Source organism: Varanus komodoensis, unplaced genomic scaffold (genome assembly GCF_004798865.1).
Source record: "Varanus komodoensis strain SLA01 unplaced genomic scaffold, ASM479886v1 scaffold13_3, whole genome shotgun sequence".
NCBI lineage: Eukaryota > Metazoa > Chordata > Lepidosauria > Squamata > Varanidae > Varanus > Varanus komodoensis.
Genome location: NW_025335409.1, coordinates 6,207,647 through 6,221,017, shown reverse-complemented (window position 1 = coordinate 6,221,017; position 13,371 = coordinate 6,207,647).

Here is a 13,371-nt window from a genome sequence, read left to right as displayed (position 1 = left end):
ATCTTCTGGTGAAATATAACCACCAGCCTTGAAGGAGCAGGAGGCAGCAGGGGACAGCTGCGGGAACCGCTGTGCGGTGAAGGGAAAAATGCCAGCCGGCAGGGATGAGTGACAGGCTGAGCCGGCGGGGAGAAGAGGCTGCGGGCCACTTGAAATTTGAAAACGGGCCGCAATTGGCCCCCGGGCCAGACTTTGGACATGCCTGGTCTAGGGCATTCACAAAGCTCTCTTCCAGCACCATGTTTCAAATGGATCAGTTTTCTTCCTGCTAGCTGCCTTCACTTTCCAGCTTTCACATCCATGTGTAGTGATCAGGAATACAATGGTGTGAATGAACTTGGCCTTGGTCTCCAGTGAAACATCCATATGCCTGAGGATCCTTCCTAGTTCCCTCAGTGCCCTTCCAAGTCTCAGTAGCAGCAGGAAATTCCTCATTGGGAATACTCAGGCAAATAAAATCATTCTTGAGCTCTTAGGCCAAAATGAACTTGTTTCACACAGCCTTGTCTTGCCAGACTCATCTTGCATTCTAGACATTATCTCTTCTGTTTTGTAGTGGATACTTCCAGAGAGAACCTGCTGATTTGATAGGACTGCTCTTCTGTAGAAGACCATGCCTGTATGCTAGTGAGGGCAAAATTTGCATTCCTCACCTAATCTCCCTGCCCACATTGACACTGAAGGTACCTCACTGCCACCACGCACAGCTTCCATGCACAGCATCATGGTCTGGCTGCCACTGCATCAGTACCTGAACAGGGCCAGATGCTGAAACCTTCCCTGCTTCCCTGCAAAGTGTTTTTCTTGGTGCATTTCAGGTGGGTAGATCTGGGAGCCAATAGTCACATTTCCCACAATGCTACAGAATAATGCTGTGTCAGGGCATTGTGGAAATTTTTTATTCTGGGTTGCTGCCTGCTGCAGCCACCAGGTAAGGCCACCAAGGCACTGTGAGGAGCTGCTGGGTCTGTGTGCAACATCTTCATGCGGTGAGCCACTGACCGGCATGTGGCATCTTTCTGGTAAAGTCCTGAACTGACTCTGCCCTCCCAGGATGGGCACTGAGCCTTCTTGGCCCGGAAGAATGAAAAGACACCCTGCTCTGGCTGAGCCTTGCTCAAGATACATGTTCTTCCTGAGATACAGTCTATTGCTTGGTATCTCTTCCATTCTGAATCCTTGCTTGCTTGCCCAGGCAGTCTGCCTTGCCTTCTGACTTGCTTTTCAGCCCTGGCTTCTGCTTTGTTTCATGACCACTGCTTCTCAACTTCTGGCTCACTTCAGCTTGCTTCCCCTGGCCCAGCCCTGATACATGTCAGTCGCCCACTAGCAAAGGGCCTACCAGAGGACATGTTGCTGCAGAACCTCTCAATCCTGAAGTTAACCCTGATCCTTCAACCCACCCAGCCCACTCCCAAGTATTTATATAGGTCAAAATGCCTCCTGACTGGAAGAAGATAAGCCCAGGGAAAGGACTTGAGCAAAGAGGAAATAGGATAGCACCCTCAGTAGGTGATAAGCCACTGCATAACCAAGTCATGGAAATCTGATGTAGAATTTAGATGCTGCAGAAATTTGCTACCCTCTGTGGATGCCAGTGGAGAGGAGGCAAACCAGAGCAGTGAATCATGCAAGGACATGATGGAGACAGCTTTTCTTGTAAATGGGTGCTTTGGGATCAGAGGCGCACTTCTATTGTCCATTTATTTCAGCATATCTGAACGACTGCGTTAGAGCAGGTTCCCCAACCTGAGGCCTTCTGGGTGTTTTAGATTTGAAATCCCATCAATTCTAGTTAGCCTGACCAATTGTCAGGGATGCCGAGATTTGTAGTCAAAAATGTCTGTAAGCACCAAGCTGGGGAAGACTGGATTAGAAGATTGGCAGGGTTTTTCTAGTCTCTAAGCCCTCTAAACTCTATGAATGGGGAGGGGATAATGAAAAGATCTAGCTGAAACCCATAGGACATTTGTAGAGACAAATTCACTTTGACTTCATATTCATTCTAAGCTGCTTTCCTCTGATCAGCATGCAGAAAACTCCACAGTCGAAGTCTACAAGAGAGGTCCCTTGAGCAACAAATGACATCACTCACTGCAAACACTCTTCTAAACTGTTTTTATCCTTCCTTTAAAATAACATGGTGATTATCTGGAAAAGTCTTGTCTTAGGTGGGGAAAAGCCCCCAACAAATCCTGATGACTTGTCAAGAGAGGATTCTCTGCTTCTTATACCATTCTCATTTTAAGTGAAAGGCAATTGAGGGAAAGGTATTGACACAGCAGAAGGTCCGGGAATGAATCCAGAAGGTAATTTGCTTTCCTGTGGATGCAAATAGCACAGTCCAATAGGGCCCACAGAGGTTTAGGCAACAGCCTTTTTCTTTCAAAGCTTGTAAGTGCCCTTAAGAGGGAAAATGAAATGCTCGAGATAATCTATACAGAAATTGCTGTTTATAGATTTAACAGGACTTTTTGATTAGGATCAGACAGAGTTTGTACCTTCATTTATTTGGCAGGGTGCCATGAATCCCCAGGTTGATGTCTGTATAGGACTAATTCAGACTTGTTAATGTCTATCAAAATCAGAGGCTCACATAAATATTTACTAGCCCATCTGTCCACGCTTGCCTGTGTTGTTCATTTGTTGTTCATTTTGCCCTAAGAGAAGGGGAAAAGACACAACCTGGTCAGTTGCCACCATCTGCCTCCCATGATAGCTCCCAGGATAACTGCTACAAGAAGAGCATCTGAGCAAGCAAAGGGATGGGAGAAGAAACAAGAAAGCCATGCCAAGAAAGAAAAGAGGAACAGGTCAGCAAAGAACACGTCAGCCCAGAAGAACAATAGTGAAGAACATAAGAACCATGCTGCACCACATCAAGTCCATCATGATGTAGCCAACCATCTGTGGAAAACCACAAGCAGGATGTCAATGCAACAGCATCCTCCACTCATGTTTCACATCATCTGGTGCACACAAGCGTACTGCCTCTGATTTTGGAGGTAGCATATAAAGCACAGCTGGCCGCAACGCAAGTCCAACTTTGTGTATCAGGCTACAGTCACAGGAGGTTACTCACCAGGACAGAAGAAAAGAATCACCAAGTTGGACCCAAACTTTGGCAGAGTCAGTACTGCAGCTTTGTAAAAACAACAGCCCTGCACAAATGTTTGTATTACCTTTCAGGTTCCTAGTCCTCATTAGTGCATCAAGGAAAGGTCTGGAAACCAAAGGATTCTGAGCAGGGCTCCTATATGTCCAGCATAGCTTCCTGTGACTTTTTGTAGTTTCAAAGGTATTTATTCAATATATTTATATCTCACATGTATTCTTGAAAATTGGGCTTCTAACCTATTTGATCAAGCTATGTAAAGAGTTCCAGTCAGTGGTGTGTATCAACTTATTTGCTGAAGACATTATTCAAATCTAAATCATGCAACAAACACACAAAGTACTGTCATTTTTTGTGAGCCGCCCCGAGGCTTTGTTGTGATGGGGGTGGCATAGAAATGGTATAGATAGATAGATAGATAGATAGATAGATAGATAGATAGATAGAAAGAAAAAAAAGCCAACAGGACTAGCAGGCACCCATAGCCTTATTCTCCATGAATTTGTCTAATCCAAATTGGTGGACATCACTATGTCTTGTGGTAGCAATATTCATAGTTTTACTATGTGCTGTGTGAAGAAGCACTTCCTTTTTCTTTCCCCATTTTTCCCACCTTTAGCTTTCCCAGCTTTTAGGTTCTAGTATTCTGAGAGTAGAAGAACCTATTCTTGTCTACTTTCTCCACGTCATGCAGAATTTTGTACATCTATATCATGTTTTCCCTTATTTACCTTTTCACTATACTACCAGATGTGACTTTTTATCATAGAAGAGTTGCTTTGACTCCTTGACTGTTTTGGTTGTCCTCTTCTGTATAATTTCCTGCTTTTAGGAATACCCAGTTTTAGGTGTGGTGCCCAGAATAGTACATGGTAAGTGTAATTGAGCCCATGAGTGATAGAATAAGGTCCACCTCCTAGGCATGGGCCCTAGATCTTAAGAGCTGCCCCAGTTGCCATGATCTGCCTGAATACAAGCCTGTTTCTTCTCTCTGAACTCAGTAGTCCTGCAGTCACTGTACTAGGAGACCTCAGAATTCACTCCTTTAAGCAGATTAATAGACACCAGTGTTTTGAACTAGAGGTGAGACTGCCTCCTCTCCTTCCACGGTAGGGTGATTATTTTCATTAAGTCCAGGGTCTAAAATTTTCTAACAGCACCACTGCAGCCTAGCTTTCTCAGACAGCAGGTTCACACAACACAACAAGGCATAGTGGTTTTTTTAACCATTGCTGGTCTGTTGTATGGCCAAACATTGTGGTATTTCAGTGTTGTATGTATGGTCTTTGGAAGCCATGGACAGTAAGAATCGTCTGTTCTATGGTTCCTTGGTGCTGCAATGGCTTGTTGTGTTTTCCACATCGAGAAAATGCAACTGATTGTCATACTAGGGCCAGAACTAGAGGGTTACTTGCAAGAGTAGCCTTTTCTCCACCTGCATGCCTAAGAATCATCTGGGCAGCAGTGCCCAGGTTTAGGGCTGTGCTACTCAGCTGATTGCCCTGCTTACCACCTCCCCCCCCCAAAAAAAAAATCTTGCTCCTGCTAGAAAGAAAGATGCTCAGGTGGCTGTCAGGTTGGGACTCCTCTCTTGAGAGCAGAAGTATGAAAGGGAAGTGTGTGCAACCTCTCTCTTGTTGCTGCTACTTGCAAGAAAGGTGCTGGGTTACTTTATTACATTTGTTTGCAAGCCTCCAATTAGCATCATGCTCTCTGATGGGTTAGGGCCCTCTTTCTTGTAAGCAGGAACAAGAAAGGGGGAAATCAGCTGAGCTGTGCTTCCCCCAATCTAGCACCACTGCCCAGCTGATCCTCCCCTTTCCTGCTCACAGGTGTGAGGGGCTTCCCTCAGGTGGGGGAGGGGGGATGGCAGGGAAATCAGCTGAGTGGCATTGCTCCTTTCTGCAGCAGCATGTAGTTGATTTCTCCCGCTCTTTCCTGAACACAGATTAGGGATCTCTCCTGTTTCAGCCATCCACTCCAGAGCAAGAGGCAAGGGTGCCTGATCAACTTCCATGTCCATTCTGCTGTGCTTTGGGGTATGAGCCATGTTTGCACAACAAAGACAGATTGAGACTTTGTGTGAGCCAAACTCAGCTCATGGGTGTTGAACAAAGGCACTTCATTCTTCCCTGTGGTGTCTCCTGGGATGCCGCCCTCCTGGAGGACCTGGTTGCCTTCATATCAAATGGACTGTCAGAGGCCTTACTCAGCTGTTGTTTCTTGAAAGCTCTCCTAGGCTTCATACCTGGAGGAAAATTAAAAGAGATGAGGTTGCTTGCAAAACAGGTTTGATTGAGTGGCAATGTCTGAATTTTGGGCAAGGTAACATGGCTCACTCTGGCTTGCTGGGATGTGTCTGGAACTCCTTGCCTTTATGATCACTTCTGGAGTGCACCTGCTTCTTGCATGATCCATATGGGCAGACTCTGGTGGGTGCATGGTCCTCCTTGGCATCAAAGCCTGCACTAAGCTAGAGAAAAATGAATAGAGGTGGAAGGAGAAAAGGTGTTTTCTGCTTGCTGGCATTTAATAGTCACAGTGCCTGCTGGCACTGAAAGACTCACAAATTCACTGAGGCATAATAAGCTTTCATGAACAGCAGTCAATTGCACAGAATTTATTTTGAAAGGTGTTGCTTTTCACGTAACTGGAACATAATGGCACTTGCTAAAATAAAGCTACAGGGGTTCCAACAGTCAGTGTTGCAACCCTCTGGATTAGCTGACTTTTTGTCCACATGTGCTTCCTTTCCTACTGCCTTCTTTAAATCTTTCTGTTTGAATATTTCCTTTGCTGAAATCAAATGCCCTCTTCTCCCGTCGGGTATAGTCCATTTTACAAATGGGGTGTCTTTAGGAAACAGGATCCTTTAACAGGATTCTGATTCCTGGTTTGGAACATCACAAAAAAGCAGTACATTATTCATTATTTAATTTGTCAAATATTATTGTATCTTCACTGCCAGAGATAGGGAAAAAGATACTTGTAGGGTTTTTTAAAATTATTTTTGCCTGAGAACCTGAAACAACTTGATTGGCTTTGAGTCCTATGATGTACCTTGACTGAGATTGAGGCGGGGAGGCATCATTTGTCCCAGGCAGCAAAATACCTTGAGGCCAGCTCTGGACATGGCTATAACATGTGAGATGGGAAAAGCTAGCCAGGATGGCATAGGAAAATATCTGAGGTAGGGAAACAACTGGGGGAACAAAGGGATCTATGGCTGAGGAAACCTGTTCAGGATTACATCGGACTTACTGTGTACGCTTAAGCATTTTTATTCTGAGATAGGTCATATGGAGATCACTGGAATTTGCTCTCAGGTAATTATGTAGGATTCTTATTTCTTAATAAATGTGCTCAGAGCTGCAACCTGCCCCATCTACTCTGAAAATAGTGTTAGTATCTAGAAAGAAATCTAGAATTTGGGTGACTTTGACACAACCAAAGCCATGCTGCTCCATGAGAAATAGAAACCTACTGCTGGGCAGTACCTTTGTTAGGAATTTTGGTTGGTCCTAATAAGGAATGTGGTGGCACAGTGGGCTAAACTGCTGAGCTGCTGGGCTGGTTGATCAAAAGGTTGACAGTTCGAATCCGCAGACGGGGTCAGCTCCCCTGCTTCGTCCCAGCTCCTGCCAACCTCGTGGTTCAAAAGCATGCAAATGCAAGTAGATAAAAAGGTACCACTTTGGTGGGAAGGTAACAGCGTTCCGTGCACCTTGGTGTTTAGTCATGCCGGCCACATGACCATGGAGACTGTCTGCGGACAAACGCTGGCTGCTGGCTCCCTTGGTTAGGAAACGGAGATGAGCACCACCCCCAAGAGTCAGAGATGACTGGACTTTAATGTCATGAGGAAACCTTTCCCTTTAATAAATATATCCAACAATGCCTTTTGGTACTTTCTGAGTTGATAAGGTAGGTAAGCAACTATTTACAAGTCTATCCTAATTTTGTCTCAATTTGCTATTATCTGTAGTTGCTAGCTGTTTGTTCATAGATAAAAGATATAATCTTTGAAAATAATGCTCTAAAGGCTGCTTCCACAATAAAACCCTTAAGTATCCCTGAGTCATTGGCTTTCTGTAATTACCTTTGGGAAGTTTCTTTACAACATATCCTATAGCATTGCCTTCCCCAGGTAGGTGCCCTCCAGCCATTTTGAGCTATAACCCATCATGCTCCCAGATGACTGGATAGGAGATGGAAATTCAAAATATCCGGAGGGCATGTGGTTGAGGAAGGCTTTGCTATCAGATCCAGCAATGTCATATTCCTCCTGTGGTTACGCTGAATCTATCTCTCCACCTAATCCATCCATCCGTCCTCCTGTTCTCCAGTCTTCCAGGTAAGGCCCATTCAGCAAAACTCCTTTCTGATGTCAGTTAAAACTTTCCTATTTGCAAGCCTTGCTTGCCTTCTTTCTTCCAGCTGGCTGCATCAGAGGGATTCATGATGTGTGGCATCCAAATTGCCTGTTGAACCATTCTCTTCTGCTACATTCCTGTGTATATGTACTCATAAGTAAACCCCTCTGCAGTCAATGCAGCTTACTCTTAGGTGCCAATATATGGGATCAAAGCCTTACTTGTTCCAGTGTCAGCTTTTACAAGGAGTGGAGCTTTTAATCTCTGATTCCTTTTTCTATTTCTTAACATTGTATATGTTTTTATAAAAAGTTTTTTAAAAAAGTAGGAAAGGGAGATGAAATGAGTTATTCAGTTATTCTTTCCTCCCATCCTATCTGCAAAACTGGTATAGGGCAAAACAAAAAGACTATTTAGTATAGGTTAAGAGGCTATTTCTTATGTCTTCCCCAACTATGCTAAATGGACATGTGACATCTATTTTACATTTCCATAGAGGTGAATAAGATATTAATTTTGCTAACAAATAATGAAATGATCTTTTGCCACCATTTCAGCATCTATGGTTGACTCACATATATTTTTCAAGTCCTTTACCAGTATCTATTTGCTGAAATTGTCATAGGGCACATTCTTATACGTATTTGGACCCAAAATGTCCCATTATTCCAGCTTTCCTCTACCACGCATGCTGGTTGAGATATGCTAGGAGTTATAGGACATTTTTCAGTCTAAACATGCAGTGGTTTGTTTTCTTATTCATTTGTTTATTTTAAAAATATAATAGAACTAGGAATCTTGGAAAAGCATGGAATGCATGGCTTCTCTTCTGTCTAAAACAATATGTGGGGTTTTGCATTGTTTTCTAGGTCCTTAGAATGGAGAATGTGTGTGTGTTTCCTTTTTCAGTGACTGCACAGCACACTAGAGACAATCTTGGGGTACCCCAAAAAATCCAGGATGTTTAAATGAGGGAATATGCAAGTTTTTATTTTTAGAATGTAGCATAATTTAGACTTGCTGCCTCTTCAGGCCCTGATGTGATGCAGAAGGAGCTGGCGTTTCTGTCTCTCCCATCCCCAGGAACCTTGGAAGCCAGACGAATGTTCATAATCACAATAGAATTACAGCTAGAATTGAACCTAAATGATTTGAATGCCTGTTGCTTGAGTTCAAAATGAAGTTTAGCTGATTAACCAAAGCTCTTCACAGGATTAAAGAGCTAATCAATTGATTTTCTCTGCAAATTAGAGGTAGCACTACAGGTGGCTAGCAAATGTTGAGAAGATGCTAATAGTATTATTCTTTGCTTATACATACACCGTAATCTATTTATTCTATTCCTGCTTAATCTGGGAACCTGCTTAGCCTGTATGAAACCTGGAGACTCGTTGCTTTCCCAGTGTAAGCTGCTTGATTAGGATTTAAGGAGATGTTATGAGAGACCCCGAGCAGCAGCTACTTTAATATGATATCTACCTGAGGCCAAGTGAAACACTAAATGTTTCTCATTCTTTACAGTTCATTCTACCCTTGGACAAATCTTCTCTTGTCCTGGTTGCTGCTTGTCCTTTCCTTGCTGATCAGGAACTAGGCAATCTGGACTGAGGAGGAAAGTAATCTCTTCTAGGGTGGCTCTACCTGGTGGGGCAAAGGGAGCTGGAGGTTTTCCCTTGCTCCTCCTGAGCTTGACCAGCAAAGACCGAGCTTCTCACTCACGGCAGTCCACAAATAAATGCTGAGGGTGGGTCATGTTCTAGAGAGATTTATTACTCAGAGCAAGGAGTAGTTTTGAAGCTTTTTATAAAGTTCATGTGTTTCAGTAATATTGAATGTGGTAGGTTGCAAGTTTATTGGTGGCCTATGAAGTAGATGGGAGTAAAAGTGTGCCTGAAAAAATAGGTGGGATTTGCCCTGGACAGATCCCACCTATTCCATGTGGGGACTAGATGCACCAGATGGCACATGCCTCATAACCACTGACACCTGAAGTAGCACTGAGAGTCTTAACAGTTTTGTTCAATGTAGCCCTGTTCTCTGCAAGAGAGCCAGTGTGGTGTAGTGGTTAAGAGCTGGGACTGGGACTCAGACAACCTGGCTTCTAGTCCCCGCTCAGCCATGGAGCCAACTGGGTGACTTTGGGCCAGTCACAGACTCTCAGCCCAACTTACCTCACAGGGTTGTTGTTGTGGGAATAAGGTGGAGGAGGAGATGTAAGCTGCCTTGAGCCCTTTGTAGGAAAAAGGCAGGATATAAATGGGGGGGGGGGGGAATTATCCTAGCCTGTCATTTAATCACAGAGTTGGAAGGGGCCATTTAGGCCCCTGAGTCCCACCCTTTGCTCCATACAGGAATCCAGTCCAAAGCATCCCTGAAAGATGACAGTCCAGGCCCTGCTTGGATAACTCCAGTAGCCCATCACCTCTGTCAGTAGTGTTGGGAAAATTTGGATAAATCCTGTCTGAAAAGCATTACTTCTGTGTGCCTTTGCCTTGTGGGATCAAATCCTGTGCTCCTTCTCAAAACCAAGCTGTCACTGTTTAAAATGGCATCCCTCCCCTGCTCCTTTCTCTCACCTTTAGCTGTGGGCTACAGTAGACAGGCCATTTAGTCCAAATTTACATTGTGTACCTTCACAATGACTAAATAGTCATTGTTGGAATTCAGTTTACAAGGAAGTATCTTTTGATAGCCCAGAGGCTCCATGTGCCCTGGCCAATTCAGAATGTCTAGAGTAGATAAGAGTCTTGAGTTCATGCATAGTTTCAGTAGCTTGAATTTACATATCTAAGCAGACCTGGAGATGGGTTCAAGCTACTGAACTAAAGTGTCAATACAGGCAATTAGAAATATTGTAATCTCATTGTTCTTCGTCTGGCCTCTGTGCATCACACATATGGGCGCTGCGCCTGCGCAGTGCCTAGGCTGGAAGATTAGAAAGCTAACGGTTTTTTGGTGGGAAAATGCTCTGCTCCCCTCCCCCTTGCAGTATAAATAGAGCGGAGCGTCCGCCATTTTACTCAGTCTCTACACGACTGCCGTTCACTGTGCCTCGTGCCTGCTCGTCTCTTGCTTAGATCTTGCCATGTGCTCCTTTACGGTTATCTTGTTCAACTTAAACTTTTCCTCGTTATATATCCCAGTTTTTTCTCTTTCCCTTGTTGTAGTTCCTCTGTTCATTCTTTCTCTTAAAAAAAAACAAAAAACAAAAAATATTATTCTTACCCTCTGTACTATCATCTCCTCCTTCTTTTCGCGATGGCACAGCGGGTGGCATTCCGCAAGTGTAGTGAGTGCGGCTCCAAAATGTCTCCTGCTGACCCTCATGACTTATGCCTCCTCTGCCTCAGCGAGGGGCATAGGACCGATAAGTGTGGGCATCGCCTGGCCTTTGCCAAACAGGCCAGGAAGAATAGGGAGAATCGTCTCTGCAAGTTACTTTGGGACCAGGCCTTACTTCAATCTGACCAGCTAGTCCCAAGGCCTACCCCCTCCTTGGCTGTGCCGCCTCAGCACTCCACCTCTACCCTGGCCATGCCCCCTAAGCGCCCTGCCTCAACTTTGGCCACACCACCACAGCGCCCTTCGGATGAAGGCGCTGCTCCAACGGAAGCGCAGCAGCCACCTTCTCCTCCAGCCAAACAAAAGGAGAAGCATAAGCATGCAGAGCCAGAAAGGCCCTCCTGCCATAAGAAGCCGAGGAAAGAAAAGGCGGCTAAGGCGGCCCACAAGGGCAAGAAACCTGATCGCCCCAAACACCGAGGCTCAGGTTCGACAGGGTTCTCGGTACCGACTGCCGTCACAGTACCGACTCCCTCAGGACCAGCCCTGCAGTCTGCAATGCAGGTGACACTGCCAGGATCCCCCAGGCCTGTTCTTCGGCCTGAGAGCATGTCTGCTCCACAGGAGCTTCCCGCTTAGGGAGTCCATTTCTGATGGAGAAATTAGAGATTCCCCACCGAGGCAATGCTCCCTGACACCAATGCCTGCTGTTGGGCCACCTGCGGGACCAGACTCTCCTCCTAGGCGTAGGAGCCGTTCATCGGAGCGCCATGCAGATGACTGGGCTATGCACGGCTATGGTGGCTTTCCTGCCTGGAGTGGACTCCATCCATATGCCTTTTTTCCTCCGGACCGTTGCTCGCCATCGATCCCGAGAGAGGCACCGTCCACTTCTGGCCGTACGGAACACAGACCTCCACCATCTCCTGAAAGCTCTTCGTCCAGTGAGCATTACTGCTACCATCAAGACTCGGACGAGTCGGAAGTAGACTCCACGTCTCCGGACATGGCTATTACTTCCCACGACCCAGGATCCCTGGATGAGCCCCATGTTTCTTTCTCGGAACTGGTTTCTCGTCTAGTCCAGTCGCTGGAGATAGAGGCCTACCACTGCCCTGGGCCCAGCACAGACCGGTTTTACGACATCGTCCGAGGGGAGCAATCTGCCACCATTGCCTTACCGTTGATTACCATGCTTTGCCAGGCAATGGTTCAGCCCTGGGACCAACCGGCTCAGCCGCAGGCGACCTCTTGCCAGTATGAATCTAGGTACTGGGTCCGAGAGGATGACATCCCGTTCCTGCTGCGCCACCCGAAGCCTAATTCGATGGTGGTCGAGTCATCCCAGGGCAGGGAGGCTCGGGGACATAGAACACTCCGAGATAAGGAAGGGAGGAAGGTCGACAAGATTGCGCGCCGGGTCTACGTGGCTGCAGGACTCGGTTTGCGTATTTCAAATTATGAGGCTACACTGGCACATTACCAGTACTTCATTATGCAGAAGCTGGAAAACGTCATCTCCTCCCTCCCGGACCAGCGGGCAGACCTAGCCAAGGTCTTCTTAAATGAAGCGAAGCAGGTGGCCATTCAACAGTTGTCTACCACGAAACATCACGTAGACACTGATTCTTGGGCCATGGTCAACGCTATCTCCCTCTGACGACACGTGTGGCTCAGAAACTGCAATTTCCCTGAGGAAATGAAGAGGAGGATAGAGGTAATGCCATTTGATGGCTCTGGCCTCTTCCACGTGAAGACTGATCAGAAACTCAAAGCCATCCACGAGTCCCGTGTGACAGTGCGTCGAATGGAACTCCCACAAGCGAAACGTAAGTGGCCATGGTCCAGAACCTACGGGCGCCAGCAATATCAGCCTTGCCAGCAGTTCCACCAGCGCCAGCAACGTAGAAGGCAACAGCCTCAACAGTGCTTCTCCCAGGGCCGTAGGTGGTGCGACACTGAGAAACGTCCCCATTGATGGTCCCGGCAAATCAATTCATCTCTCCACCTCCCACCTTCCCCTCTCCCCTTTGGGAGTCGGCTCCAAAGCTGACTTTACATTTGGGAGGCCATTACATCTGTTAGTTGGGTGCTGTCCATCATTCAGCTTGGATATAGAATAGAATTTGACATCGTTCCACTGTCGAGCCCTATCTGATTTACACCGCCATCTTCTGTTCTGTGTGATGAAGTCCTTCACCTTCTTCATAAGGGAGCAATTCGACAACTCTCTCGCACTGATGGGCTACACGGATTCTATTCTAGATATTTTACAGTCCCCAAACGGGACGGTGGTCTTCGACCTATCCTGGATCTAAGAGGAGTCAATAGATATATCAAACCAAGGAAATTTCGGATGACCACTTTATAGAATATCCTTCCGTTGCTGAGGGAAGGGGATTGGTTCGCCTCATTGGACTTGAAGGATGCGTATTTTCATATTTCTATCCATCTTTCCCATAGACACTTCCTATGTTTTACTGTCAGATCCGATATTTTCGAATTCAATGTTCTACCATTTGGACTAGCTATGGCACCGAGAGTCTTTACAAAGTGCATGGCCCCAGTTTGCACCCACCTACGGCTCCGGCGTATACAGGT